General features: G+C 39.8%; 1 protein-coding gene across 4 annotated transcripts in view; it reads left to right on the top strand.

Moving 5' to 3' along the window:
- The first annotated feature begins 219 nt into the window (after positions 1-219).
- Positions 220-11,601, top strand: part of LPAR2 (lysophosphatidic acid receptor 2) — a 28,546-nt gene continuing 17,164 nt past the window's right edge. For 2 of the 4 annotated variants that reach the window (XM_087925524.1, XM_026713813.2), the window contains exon 1: positions 273-535. The gene's annotated coding sequence lies outside the window, so the exon portion shown is untranslated. Of the gene's footprint in view, positions 536-626; positions 780-11,601 lie in introns of those variants that run through there. The other 2 variants (XM_026713814.2, XM_087925525.1) reach the window with 2 other exon arrangements.

Raw genomic sequence — 11,601 nt, 5'->3', positions numbered from 1 at the left:
GCCCCCTTCCATCTTCTTCCAAAGCCAGCCAGAATACCGGACCCTCTTCCTGCTCTTTCGCAGAGCACGAACTTTCCAGCTTTCCAGGCCAAACTGGACGATCTCAGCTACCTCAAAAACCATATAAAGGCCGCTAACTAGGCTCAGGTTACAATTCCTGGGTGGCTCAGGTCTCCTGCTAAGGAGGCGAAGGGGAAGGCGGGCCTCGGGGAGGCCACTGAGAGGGATGGGCCGAGGGAAGGAGGGAGCTTGCAACATTGCCTTGCGGAATCACCATTTCCAAAGGCTACCACGGTGACGAGAGGTTATTCGGCGTGGTAGCGGCTTTTTCCTTTCAGGATTGTTTTTTGGGGTTTTTTTTGGTAGTAGTTTTGAAAAGCCAGGAAAGGAGAATAAAGGAGAGGCCGAAGCTGCCCACCCAATGGCTAGGGGCTCCCTTTCAAGCAAGCGCCCTCGCTCCCAGGGGTGGGGAGATCCGCGGTAAAACAAAACAAAAGGCCAAATCAGAGTGTCGGAGGTGTGCCCCTGTTCTCAGGTAAGGGCTTTCCGCTTCAGCGCAAAGAAAAGGGGAGGGTCGCAAAGGGCGCGGAAAGTTTGCACGGCCGATAGCCAGCCCGCCAGCCCGCAGCTTGCTTTGAAACAGTGAAAGTAAAGGTTGGTCCGCTGTACTTTGTTTTAGCCTCTCTGCCTGTTGCAGCGTAGAAAAGTCTCTTCTCGGGTTCCACCCCCACCCACCCCCCGCGCTTCCTCGGGAAAGAACTGCTCCCCAACGATCCCAAGTAAGTAGGGAGGGATGCTGCCTGAGTCTTCCTCCGCAGAACTTGGTCTCGCATCTCTGACTCGGGAAGGAGGAAGGGCAGGGAAGTTCGTGTTAATTGAAAGGTTAGCCTTGGAAAACGAGTCTTAACTCGTTTAGGGAAAATACAGCTTCAAAAAACGGCTTCAGATCTTCTGGTCCAGGAAGAAAGAAGGGATTTTGGTTTCCCCGAGCATGGGACAAGAAATGGCTTCTTCCCAGCTGGTTGGAATTTTTAGAATGGCAGGGTTGGTGTGTAAAAAAAATATGTTCCTGGTCCTCATGGTCAGTAGAGATGAGCAAAGATTTTCATCGCTGAGGTGATGGCACTAATTTGATGGGTGGGGAGGGGAGCTCATATCTGCATCCATCATTCTCAAACACGGAAGTTTCATGCTAACAATCTTAGTTCTCTTATTTCCATACAGTATATAAGAGTTTGTCTCTCTCTGTTATTTTTTTTCCAACAAGTGGAGTTGGAGAACTATATAACAGCAATAAGATGGCATGAAAGATAATAATGAAAGCCACACTTAGAGCGGAATATGATTTGTTTGTTCAATGAATGTTTATTTGGAAGAAAGTTGCCGGCTAGGCAAGATTTTTAGGTGTAGATTTGGCTGAAGGTTAAAATGGAGCCAGGAATCTCAGGTGCTAATTCAAAGGGTTAGGGTGTGTTCACACAAAGTTTGAAGGTTATATGGTATTAACCATGGGGAAGGTATTTATGCAGTATATTTAGACTGAGTGGTAGCACTTTAGATGTTGGGCTGCCATGCTGGAGTCCCTCAGCCATGGAATCCTACAGAGTGACTTTGAGCAAGTTGTTGTCTCTAAGCCCAGCTTGTATCACAAGAATGTTGTTGTGGGATAAAGTAAAGTTTGTGTTTTTAGAGGAGAAGTGAGATGTAAATGAAAACTATCAATAAATGAATATGCCCACTGGTCTGGCACCAAAGGAATCAGGAAATCAAAGCTAGGCCTGATTTGTTGTGTAATCGGGGCCACAACCATTTTTGCACTTATTAATTACTGTTGAATCCTGGGTTAATGTTTTCAGATTAAAAAAAAAATACTGTTTTTTACAGTTTTTTTTTGGGTTCCTCTGGTTACCATGTCCATAAAAGAGAGGTCTCTATGAACAAAGGAAAGGAGAAGAGATGCTGTACCTAAAGCAAACCTAGTTAGGAGTTGCTGTAGCTTCTTTTTCTATTTGAAGGCCAGGAAGAAGAATTAGCCTTGGATAAAACCCTCTTCCTGGATCTGAAGGACATAAGGCGTGCAGGCTCCTTAGTCTGGTAAAAGCAATTGTGACTTTATGCCTTAGTCTTAGTTTTACCTTCACAAGATTCACAGGGCCTAGCTGAGTATATTGGCTAAACATGGATTTTCTCTTCTAATTTCCTAGTTTCTTCCTTCTTCCACACAAGCCTGTCCTTTCACATAGCTGAATACACTCAATATGAAAAAGACTTTAGCTGATTGAGTAGAGTACTCAAATAGTTGCTGATGTGAAGAGATTAAGTCAATTTTATTATTATTTTTAAAAAAATATTTGCTCATTCTAATGAGAGGTGAAATGGTGTAACGTGAAATAAGACAGCAGTGGATTTTTTTCTCCAGAAAGAGCAAAATATCCTGAGCTATCCTTTATATTTACATCCATATATGCTGCATGTTTTTAATTTGGCATCAGTCTTTTTCAGCCAGCACTCCCAGGTATGTTGGAGAACTCCCAACATCCCCATGTGTCAAATGGTCAGAGTTCTAGTCCAGGGGTCCCAAGGACCAGCATACCGGTCTGCAGCATACCGGAAGCCACACAAAGTTCCATTCACAGGATGCAGGCAGCACACAAAACCATGCCCCCTCTGGTCCACAAAAAACCTCTCTCCATGGAACCGGTCCCTGGTACCTGGAAAGGTTGGGGGGCACTGTATCTAATCCAGCACATTTGAAAGATACTAGATTGGAAAAAGCCTATGTCCTTTTCCAAAAAATCATCAAAGGTCATTATTTCTCTTGAAAGCCAACAAAACCATTCCTGACCCTGCTTAATTCTTAATTCTATTCTCATTTGCCAGTAGTGAATATTATCTGGGTCATAATACATCCTCCATGGTCCTTCATCATTTGTCAGATTCAGACTGAGGCCTTGGATGAATTTATCACCTTTAATAGTAATACTTTTGCTGAAACTCCTCAAACAACCATACACCCATAATTTAATCATTAATTGATTTAAGACAGAGGTAGACATGTCACCCTAGTAGCTACGATTGAGGGAGAGGAATTCCAAGATACTGGAAACATTAGTTCAGGGTTTCTTGAACCATAGCCTGCAATTCCCAAGATGTTGCAAGCAGCTGAGAGAAGGACTTGCAACTTTTTAAACTTATCCAGATTTGTCATGTAATGGAGGAGCTCAAAACCTGTTCAGGGCTTTGGCCTGCGCTGGGCAGTTCATGATCTGCAGAATTGTAGAAGCCTTTTGTTTGTAAGAGAGAAAATATTCATTATTAAAAATAAATAGTATATTTCTTGTCCATCTCCACCACTAATGATAAAGTTAATATTTGGGGCAGGGGGATTTGCAGAAATGGATTATTACCACAACATTATTTACCACAACATTTGAGGTGACATATTGATTCAAAGATGGCCAAAAGAGCAAACAAATGGTGTGTAACCAAATAAATGCAAGTACAGTACCTTATAGTATAAGTCAGTTTCATTCTGGTTTCACACTTCTCTGTATTTCAGATGTAGTTGCCTTGAGGGGTGAAACAAATGCTCTCAAACATTCAGCTTTTCAAGTCTGGCTATCATGATTTCAAGTAACTCATCCAACACAATCAAACTCCCGAGGAAGGCTTGTTCTTCAAAGTACAGATTTATTAGCATGTCATATTGGCACATCTGGTGAAAACCCGACTCTAAACTCCCGCGGGTTTTCTCCATGTTAAAAGTAAAGTTTTTTTCTTTTCACTCCCCATGAGTCCATCACATGGTCCAATCAGGTTACAGTCCAGTGTCAGTTGGTCCCAGTCTTCACCTTCCTAATACCTGGTGAGAAAGTCCTTGGTTCCCGGAGGAAAGAATTTTGTTTTGGCTACATTTCCCCAGCTATCTCTACTACCCCACTCCCGTTCCCACAGCTCTACCCAGCTCTGCTGTGGCAGCCCTGAAGGTGCGAAAGAAAATGGCTTCGGGGTTGACATTGGCTTCGTATTAGTTTGAAAGTTCACTTTTACCCCCAGATTTGAATTGTGTATGCTTTATAATTCCTCAATGCTTTGAAGGCTGGCAGATTATGGAAATACTTCTTTGACAGTTGCTCAAACAAAACATATAAAATATCAATGCATGCTAATAATACCAGGCAGTAACCAACAATACAGTGGCATTTTGTATTTGACCAAATGCTATCAAGCAGGAATACTGAAATAAAATTGTACAGGATACATGTTTGCATGTACTGTATCGTGCACAAGTAGTCTGATTTTCTACCAGTTGCTTTGCGACCGTTTGAAATTATGATAACTCTCCCAAAAGCTACTTACGACCTATTTCTGGAGTTAGAGAGTGCTTGACAATCGACCCACATTTATGACTGCTTACAGGGCCCTTTATAGTCAAGTGACCACATTTTACAATGTTTTTTTCTGGTAAATGGCCTTCCGGTTTCCTGGAGAAAAGGTGATGTAGGAAACAGTGGCTTTGCTTAAAGACTTCAGCATTCACTTAATGACAACCCACAAAAAAGTTTGTAAAATCAGGTCTGGTCAAGTGATGACCTACTTTATGACCGTCATGACATGGCAGGCTCTACTATAGACATAAATGGAAGGTTACCTCTCTATATATCAGTATAAATCTGATGAAAAAATTTGCAAGGAAAAACATTGAAAGGAATGTTGGAAGTAGATTGGTTTTCACAAAGTTAGCAATATTTGTTTGTGGGAGTGGTTTAGGTCTATTAAATAAGTGTTGTGCATATCTGGATTGAAAGTTGTATAGCCAGAGCCTCCTTATGGGAAAAAAAGCTCAACTTTCTACTGTCAATAACTGAAAAAACACATGCACACACCCTAGCTAGACACTTATTTTTAAGTTAAATTAGCAGTTTTTTCATTACCATTATTTTTTGTTAACTTATAAGCATCTGTCATGAAATAATGCATGTGGTAAGGAGATCTGGGAAAATGACAGAGGCATTTACTCAGTTCATCACCTGTGTTGGCCAGGTATTTTAAACCTCAGGTAAACTGGATTGATTTTCATCTGGCCAGTTCTATATTGATTGTAAAATTCACATAGATCATTTGGGATATTAAAGTAAATGCACTATAGAATTGCTAGGTAGCTATAATTCTTCATAATATTGTTTGTGATTCTAGATGTCTTTTTAAAGAATAAATGGCTTAAGTACTTATTCAAATCATATTTTCAACATTTATCCACTGTTCTCACTGATCTTATTTTGGATAATGACATAGGCGGCATTTCAGAATAGATGGGATGGGATGACCTAGCTTGCGAATATAATTTAGACATAGATTCAAGATTATCTTTCCATTGATCATTGGATTCTTTTTCATTGAATGGAGTGTTTCATCATTCTTTTACCATTCTGTGAAAAACTTTTTCTAGGATCTCCATCGGGAGGGCCCGACATAAGACATTTAATTTTGAAAAGGCCATTGTTTTACCTATAGCAATTCTATAGTTAAATGTTGACACAGATTTTTTTTTCTAGTGCTTAGGGTTTAATCTTATATTAATCAAGCAGCAGAACAAAGAAAATTATGCAAAGCTAACAACTTTAAAATAACATGAAAGGCTCTGAAAGAACTACTACAAGGTGAATGAATAAACCAGAGAATAATAATTAAAAAGAAACCCTCACAATTAGCAGTCAATGAAATCTTGGTTGGAAAACAGCAATTTATTGACAAAATAAATGACAGGTTTCCAAAACATACATGAACAGTTAAAAGGGGGAGAAAGATTTGATATTTTAAAAATATCTCCCCCAAACTTTTATTTCTAAAACATTTTTAAAGTAAAAGGATGTTCATTGTCCCTTTTTTCCTATTTACAGAAGTATATAGTAAAAAGGTATAAAATTATAGAAACTTAACACATGAATAAAAAGTCAGACAAATACAGGGAGATGTTATGAGCTTATAACATCTATAGATGTATTTTAATATTAACTTTCTCAAACATAGCACACTCCTGAAAAAAGAAGCTGCAATATTAACAATTGATGTAAAAAAAGCCCCAAACCTTCAATTACTGTGTATTCGTACTCTCCAGGAATACAAAGAAGTACCCAATATCCTAGAAATAGATTGGATACATAAGTCTTTGAAATACTTTAGTACAGAGTTAACCCTCCCCCCTCAAAAAAAAAAAAAAGAATTTTAAACAATTATTGAATAAGAACAGTGCTCCAGCATGGCAAAAAATAAAGTCCAGAATTTTCTTTGTTTTTACTCCTCCTGGCCACATTGGGATTCAAGTCCTGCTGTAAATCCATAAACTGTCTGTTCTTTTCAACTACATCTTAAGAAGCTAGAACTGAGCAGCCTGTTTTTGAATAGCAGCTCCAGCTCCTTTGTTTGTCCTATCATACCAGTTAAATCCTTTTATTGTTGAGTCTAGTCTTGTTTGTGGCTATCCCCACCCTAGCCTAAGTCCCAAGGTCAGCTGCTGCTAATTGCAAAGTTAGGACAGGCATCCCTGCCAATCAGGGAAGGATTTACCTGTCAACAATCTCTGGCTCCACTCCAACTTTTATCTCGCCTTCCCTGCATTTCAAAGGAGGGTGAGTTATCTGAATTCCTTGTCCATTTATTCTGCCTCCATTTTTTGCAGCTGAAGTTTTGGGTCCCTCAAGCTTCGAAGCCATTGGTTACAAACTAGGAATGTCCTTTAGTATGGAGGGCGGAGCAGCGCTTTTGTCTTGTACATCTTGTTCTGTGGCTATCTCTGCTTAAACATGTTTGACAGGTTCGAGGAAAACGAAGTCAATGTTAACACCACTGCCATCCACCCCAGTAAAACCTGTTCAGGGTAAAATGTGGGATGTGTAGGAATATGGCAATGAAACTTCTTTGAAAGTGCTTTCAGTGCTTTTCAGTAAATCACAATGGAAACTCAGCCACAAGCTACTTGCGCGCTAAAGGAATCATACCGTAGAGCTAGTAAAAAAAGAAAAGGGGGTTATAGCAATTGGGAAGTCTACCTCTAAATTCTTTGCTCCAATATACATGTAAATTAATTATGTATGAATTGTCTCATGCTTTTCTGGAAATGACTCACTGCTGGAAAGGTTGTAGGTTCAGAAATACCGGTTTGTGTTTCTAGCTTCTGACCTATTATGCATTGTTTTGGACTTGTCACTTCTTTTTTTTTTTAGCCTCCACAGTTTAACTTTCTGTGAAATGGAAGCTCAGCCCCTTCTCTGTCTTAGATTCAAATTCTTCAGCAAATTGTTCACGTTTTTGCGTTTTTGCTTCGCTTTGTTATGAAATGAGTTGGTTGGGCGTGGTTGTGTTCACCATGATTGGCATCTTGCTTTCCCATCCTATAAGGATGTCTAGAGACCTAAAGTAAAAGCCATGATTAGGATAAAAAGAGATTCTGATTTTTGTCCTGGAGGTTTGTTATTTTTTCACCACTACATTAATGGAAAAGGTAGTAAAGAGGGAAAGAAAATTTATGGGAAGACTCTCTTACTCACCTGTCCTTTCCTCTCTACTGAATTGTTGATATTGGCCCTTTGGATTAAAAAGAAGGTCATTAGAAGACTAGTTTAAGGGGGGGGGGAATCCCTTGTCCATTCAATATTAAGTCAAAAATAAATCTGCCTACCTCACCAAACCCAGGCTTTACTCACATCCCTTTGACAACTGCTGTCATTATGACATCACTGAAAAATGAACCAATTGTAATCTCTTTTCTTTTTTGCAAAGGAAAGCCACTTTTATTATTCGTGTCCAGCATTATTCATGTCCAAAAGAGAAAAGAGATTACAATTGGCATTAGGAAGATCTACCTTTCCCCCATGAGTGTTTTCCAGATGTGCTGGGACAGCTGGAGGGTGCCAACTCGGGAAAAGAGAGAATAGATTTTAAAAGTCCTGTGAGGGGTGGTCAAGTCTTAATAACCCATCTGGTCCTTTCTAGTTATTTTCATCGGAACTCACTCAGCACTTTAAAAACAAAAGCAATCAGTCGATGTAAAATAATGGCCAATGCTCTTCTGCTGACTGAAACTGTGTTGTGGCACATTGCAGAGCCTGCCAAAGAGAAAGCTCAAATAAAGTAGATGTCTAAAGAAAATTCAGTACTGCATAGCCAGTGGCCATTAGGTAATTTCAGATTCTGGGCTTAAAATTATGTTTCTCCGTGCATCTTTAGAGGGCCATGAGTATTGCTTCAAAATGGGTTATGTCCTGATGGTCGGTTGCAAGCTGCACACTTCTATACAAGAAGTGAGTATGATTCATTGTAGGAGCTTTCTTCCCTTTAATCGGAGTGAGATGCCTGCTAAGAAGCTGACTCTTGGGCAGGGGTGGGCAACTATGGCCCTTTTATGAATTATGGACTTCAACTCCCAGAATTCCTGAGCAAGCCATGCTAGCTCAGGAGTTTTGGGAGTTGAAGTCCACAAGTCATAAAGGGGCCATAGTTGCCCACCTCTGCTCTTGTGGGACATGAAAAAGGCAGCAGATTTGTTAGTTGAGAGTCCTGATCTGGATTGTCAGTGTCCTTGTTCTCCAGGTTAGGGCAAGCTTGCTTGTAATAGGCCCTCCCTCTTGTCTTGGGTGAGAAGTCATGCATCACTGAGATCTGGGTTGGTTTGGTGTGCCATTTTGGAAACATGCCTATTTGGGTTTCAGGTTGGGGATCAGCTGATACCCCAGGACAGGGCTGGAGAGAAAGAGCAGCCAGTGCCATTTGGCCGGGTGTGCCGGCTTCTACAGGCACTGCCCTACGTTATTATGTTAAATTGCTTCTTCTGAGTTAAAGTTAAATTTTGGGGGCACATACACATGACACTACAAGTGGCATATCATTCTTACACCGATTTTGCACCCAGAATTTAACTCTGAAAATGTTATTTTATATAGAGATAAAGTGGGTGGGTGGGTGAAGATTTCCTGGCAGTGATCCAAAAATAAGGAACTATCTGATCAATAAAATGTGTAAATGGCTATGGAAATGGTCTTGAGATGTTTGATGTCGCTGATACTATTCAGATGCAATCACTGGAAAAATCCTGTTGCACTTTTAATTCACGTTGGCTATATTTCCTCTAGGGCAGCGTGGTTCTCAACCTGTGCTCCCTGGACCCCTGGTGGGGCCATGATGTAGACTTAAGAGGTCTGTGAAGCTTTGAAGAAACGTTATGATTTAAATCTTAAGTTAAATCTTGGTGGTCCATGGCCTCAAAAGGTATTTAAAAGGGGTGCGTGGTGAAGAGAACATTGAAAACCACTGCTCTAGGGGAAACTGTGAATTTGCTTGAGCCAATGGAAAGAACTATGGCAGAAGTGAAGCTTGATTCCTACCCTTTTAGTCTTGCACTTATAATAATCTATATATTTCTGGACAGTCAGGTATTTTAAATTGAAACCAACGGGTATTTTAAATTGAAACCAGCATGCAATGTTCTCCAATGATACCATTATGTGTGGGAGGAGGGGAAATTAAAAGATTTAATCCAGTTGCACAGAAGAATTCCTGAGTTAAACATTTCATTTCCGTCTTCCATTTGTTTACATGTTATGTTATTTCACAATTTCACAAAATATACTTTCATAACCTGATTAGTTCATCCAGAGCTCAGGCAACTCAGCGAGGGCAGCCAGAATGCAAGGGAGAATTTGAATAAACAGATTCTGGGATGACTTCTCTTAGCCAATACAGTTGTATCATTGTCTTGGGCAAAAGAAAGAAATTGAAATTACAGGTAGTCGTCAACTTACAAGTGTTCAAAGTTACAACCCCATTGAAAAAAGTGACTCGTGATCATTTTTTGCACTTGCTACCAATGTAGGATCCGCATGGTTCACGGGATCAAAATTTGGATACTTGACAACTGGCATGCATTTATGAGGATTGCTGTGTCCCAAGGTCATGTGATCATCGTTTTTGACCTTCTGACAAACAAAGTCAATGGGGAAGCAGGATTCACTTAATAACCTAATTTAACAACTGCAGTGATTCACTTAACAACTGTGGCAAAAAGGTTGTAAATGGGGCAAAACTCACTTAACAAATATCTCACTTTAGCAACATACATTTTGGGCTAAATTGTGGTTGTAGGTTGAGGACTACCTATAGTTGATTCCACTTGGTTCCCCTAACCAACATGACTAAATTATGGACTCTACACCCTGAGATCCTTGACTTTCCTAATAATCTAGACTGGTACGAGATTATTGGATTAGATGCTAATAATTCAGTACTTCCCTTTTTAAAGATAAAATCTGGAAGTGGAATGTTCAGGGTCATGGATCTGGATCATGATAATCTATCGTGTGCTTTCTCTGGTTCTATCTTAATTCAGTATATCAAATCCAGCAAACTAATTTGTTCAATAAATCATGGTTACACAAATGTTGGCTTAGCGAGCAGCATGAACTCATTTGTAGGTTTCCTAGAACTACATAGCAATTACACTTAGCTTGTTTTGTCCAATATGACATTAGTCTACAGTTGTCTAATTTCATTCTTAATGAAGGAGAACTCAGGCCAAAACCTTATACCTAGGTGGGTTTTTTTTGCAATAGTAGCATTCCATTTGCATATTTTGCACCTTTTGAGACTTTTAACAAGGATCTGTCTTGGAGTTACTAACTTGTAATGAGTGCCAGTAGTAGTTGAAACTTGAAATACATAAGAAAGTATTGGAATGGCAGTTTCATTACAGAGTGATAAACAAAACTTGCAGCATTATTTTTTGATGTTTTCTGAGTCAGAGCAGCTGTGGTTGCAGAAAATCTTTTGGTTAATGTCTTCATTTCCTACATATCCAGTTTAGGGAGGAAATATTTCTGAGGAACAGTTTCTTATCAGATATGGGCATTTTTTCCCCCCCCGTCTTGGCTTCTGTCTTATCCCAAGGGTTCTGCATCTTGTGCAAAATTTAGTGGGTGAAGTGAAGGCTAGTGTGATACTCCCCATTATTCCTCATCTCCTATCAGCTTCTCATTTCTGCAAACTACATCCTTCTGTTCATGTGCTTCCCCGCTACTCCTCCAAATCTGAACATTTTGGCTTAAAAACACTTGGTCTAGTTGATTACCTCCAACTACAGAGTTGATACTTAGGCAAAATTGGAGATTAGACATTTAGGCAACGTTTACAATTTTGATTATTAGGCAGAATAGATTATAGGGAGAAAAGAGTTATGTTACAACCATAGAGTAAGGCATAAATTTATAATTGGACTTAATCACTGCTGTAAAGAAGATCAAAAGCTCTATTGTTCCCTCCTTCTTGCACTTTTACGTTTCTTTGATTTCCTTTTTTCTTTTCTTACTTTATATCAGTCCGTACTAGTTGTTCTCTTTTTGAAAGCAGTAAATATGGGGTTGGAGTTCTTTGTGTGTCTATCAGATATTTAGAAATAAAGGCATACAGCACTTTGCATTATTGTAGAATGCTAAAAACTGCTTTGGAGAGTATGGGGGCGGGTGCCCATATAGGACTCCCCTGCCACAGTTTAAATGTGTTTTTCCCCAGGATCATGCTGTAGCTGCAGAGAACCGCCATGCATCTTATGAA

Source organism: Pseudonaja textilis, chromosome 2 (genome assembly GCF_049901715.1).
Source record: "Pseudonaja textilis isolate UNSWEBS1 chromosome 2, rPseTex1.2, whole genome shotgun sequence".
NCBI lineage: Eukaryota > Metazoa > Chordata > Lepidosauria > Squamata > Elapidae > Pseudonaja > Pseudonaja textilis.
The sequence above is the reverse complement of the archived record's forward strand: the minus strand, read 5'-3'. Positions and strand labels throughout refer to the sequence as shown.